Consider the following 3,541-nt stretch of genomic DNA (forward strand, 5'->3'; position numbering starts at 1 on the left):
TCCCTCCCTCCCTCCCTCCCTTCCTTCCTTCCTTCCTTCCTCCAGTGTTCATACATATCTGTGTACATGTAGAGGCCAGTTGCTCTCTACCTTATTTTAATTGTAATTAATTAATTTGGTCTTTTTAAGATAAGGTTTCCCTGTAGTCCTAGCATGCCCGGAACTCACTATGTAGACCGACCAGGCTGTCCTTGATCTTACAGGAATCTGCCTGCCTCAGCCTCCTGAGTGCTGGGATTAAAGTCATGTACCACCACATGTTTTTGAGACAGGATCTCTTACTGAATCTGGACCTCAGTCATTCATCTAGGCTGGCTGGCCAGTGGGCACTAGGGATCCTCTTGTCTCTGTCTCCCAGTCTTGGGATTACAGGTACAGGCTGCCACATCCATCTTTGCACATGGATTCTGAGAACCTGAGCTCAGGTCCTCATGCTTGTGGAGCAAGCCCTTTACTCACCAAGCGATCTCTCCAGCCCTCTTGATTTATGATTTCCTTTTGCTCTATGACTATGAAAGTTCACGTAACAGCCTCTGCATTGGAAGATGCTGTTCCAGGCAACCCGAATAACATGGTCCTGAGCCACGGCTACTCATATTTGGCTCAGAATAAACTCTCTCTTATTTCCTGTTTTGCATCAACTGTGCTACCTAATATGGAGCCCTGAGGATGATCCACTTTAACCAAGGAGTTATTCAGATTGGCGCCGGGTATCAGAGCAGGACCTCTGTGTCCAGCCATCCATGTTGCCTCCTCAGGTGAATGCTGGTGAATTTTCATAGGGCTTGGATCATCCTTGGTTTCAGTTGATAGTTCATTGTTTATTCTTATTTTTTTTAGTGAATCAGAGTTGGGGTTTAATAATGATACTTTAATATAGGCTTAAAACAATATAGGCCCTACTATAAACATAAGAGTTGAAAGGAAAGCAGGACACAACCAGGAACACAAATGCGGGTTTCTTTTTTAAAAAAATATTTTATTTATTTTTATTTTATGTGTATGAGGGTATTGCATGAACGTGTGTAAATGCCTAAGGAGGTTAGACGAGGGCATTGGATCCCCTGGAACAACTGGAGTTACAGACAGTTGTTACCTGCCATATGGGTGATGGGAATCAAACCCAGGTCCTCTGCAAGAGCATCCATTGCTCTTAACTGCTGAGCCATCTCTCCAGCCCCAGATGTGGGTTTCTTAAAGAGTCACTCCTTATTCTGGTTATTTAATCTTCTTTTTGTTTTCAGAGGATTTGGTTGTTTTTAGAGCATTTGATTACTAGTATTTGATCTTTTTCTCCTGCCATTCCTCCAGTATCAAATCCTGCCCACCCCCTGTATCCTCTCCTGTTTATTAGAGATAAGTTAAAGAAATTTCTGTACTTAATCATTAAGATACCAAAGATAAAAGGCATTATTTGTTCCCTCTAGCCTAACAGGCTAAAGTCAGGGGCACTCCCTAAGATATGAGTTGATCTCAAACAAGTATTTCATCCCTGGGTTGGATGGAACCTTAGTGGTTTAGCCAAGATGATACCCATAAGGGGTAATCACCCTGTGTCCTCCTGAGCCCTCTAATAGTCCCATAACTGTGTAGGATAAGCTTAAGACAGGGTAGAAGTGAAATGGGGAGAAAGAGGGTCCCTTAGAGGGTTCTTAGTCTCATTCATAAAAGAATGTAAGAATGGACCCAAATGGAAGCTTTTACAATTTTATTAGAATCTTAAAGAAAAAATCCTCAGGGCAGGCGAGCTGGTAATCTTGGCAGCTGCCTTGAGTGGGAAGGAGGAAAGAAAATTATGGAAGCCAGGCAGGTTTAGAGCCTGCATGGAGGTCAGACATGTGGCTGACCCCCTCCCTCCCTACATGGCTGGGAGAAGGAAGCTTTAGAGAAAAAGTGAAGACATAGTGTTAGGGAAAGAGGAATTTACTGCTTGTCTGAATTTACTGCTTGAATTTACTTGTTTGAATTTACTGCTTGTAACCAATTAACTCAACTGGAGACACAGGCATCCGGAGATAGGGGCAAGTGCTGCAGCCCCCAGAGCCTGACTTGTCTGATCTCTGTCATGTCACGTAGGCATGTCTGCTTACACAAGATAACAGGGAAGGGTCGCGCCAGGCACATACCACCCATCCCTCTCCGATCGAGACACCTGAAGGGAGTTGTAACATTTTTCTTGTTTTGAAGTTATTGGTTTGTGAAATGCTTGCTTTGAAACTATTGGTTGTATAAGCGCGGGCTTTTGTGTAACGGTTGTGGGAGCCTATATAATCTTTACCTGAAATTGCCTCGGGGTCGATCGCTCTAACCAGACCTGCACGTCTTGGAAGGAAGGTCGGCCCCAGCTAGCTGGTTTAATAAAACTCTGCTTGATTTTTGCATCTCCATACTCATGCATTTGTTCTCCTGAAGAGACCCACCAAGTCATGGACCCTAACAATAGAAGATGCTAGGAGCAGCCCAAAGCCCTAAAGAAAGCATGTTTAGTAAGAAAGGCATGAAGAAGAAAAGGAGAAATTACGCTTTCCTGAAGAGTTCAGGAAAGTGAACAGAGACTTACATGACTGTGACTGGTCTGGAAGTTCTGCAGAGATCTGAGCTAGTTCCAGGCAGGAAATATTCACTACTTCATTAACATACCAGGTATTCTGCCCATCTATTTAGCATAACTTAAGGTGAACCTGCCTTCCTAGGAGTGGTTCTATCACCAGGTAATTGACCAATGAGACTTGAAAAGAGGGTCCTCCAACAGATAGATTATACATTTTTTTTATAGTCTGGACCAGTTAAATTTATGGGGCTTATTGATACTGTAACAGAAGGAATTGACCTAGGGGTGAGACCCAAGAGAAACAGCAGATAAATCCAATCCAAAACACATGTCTTTCCAGCTGACAGAGAAACCTGCAATTTCAGGAAAGCAGAAAACAAACAATGAAACAACAACAACAAAAACTACTAAAATAGAAAACTGAAAGTCAAGGAAAAGTTTGACAAAAAGTCCTTCATTTGGTACTCCAGCTGGTTTTCTGTTTAAAAACTACATTAATTCAACCGGCAAATCTTAAAAAAAGGGGGGGGGTAGAGGATTTGATATTATCAAATTGAGTTTTTTCCACATTAGATTAGGAGTCCTAGGCAATAAAACTAAAGATCACAAATAGGTAGACTAATTGGAAAGTAAAAGCTCCTAAAAATAGAATGATGAAATTGCTAATTTACAAAAAGTAAGAATTTGGAAACCATCAAAATCGAAAAAGATATAGAAATGAAATATTCATTAAAAGAAGAATAGACTTTGTGGCAAAACTAAAGATAAACTGTGAGGAACTTAACTTTTATTTTTTTTTAATTTTTAATAAGTACATGATTAGAAGAAGCGTTTCATTACAGCTTTAACATATTCAGTAACATACTCCAGAGCAAGAGTACATGTCTTTCACAAGGGGCTGTAAGTTTCTAAGTTCACAGTTGAATTAATACAGTTATACAATATTAACTCAGTATAAACCCTGTAAGATATAAAATTGAACGAGTTTTA

This window comes from Nannospalax galili, unplaced genomic scaffold, assembly GCF_000622305.1.
Source record: "Nannospalax galili isolate Female #2095 unplaced genomic scaffold, S.galili_v1.0 scaffold336, whole genome shotgun sequence".
Classification (NCBI taxonomy): Eukaryota; Metazoa; Chordata; class Mammalia; order Rodentia; family Spalacidae; genus Nannospalax; species Nannospalax galili.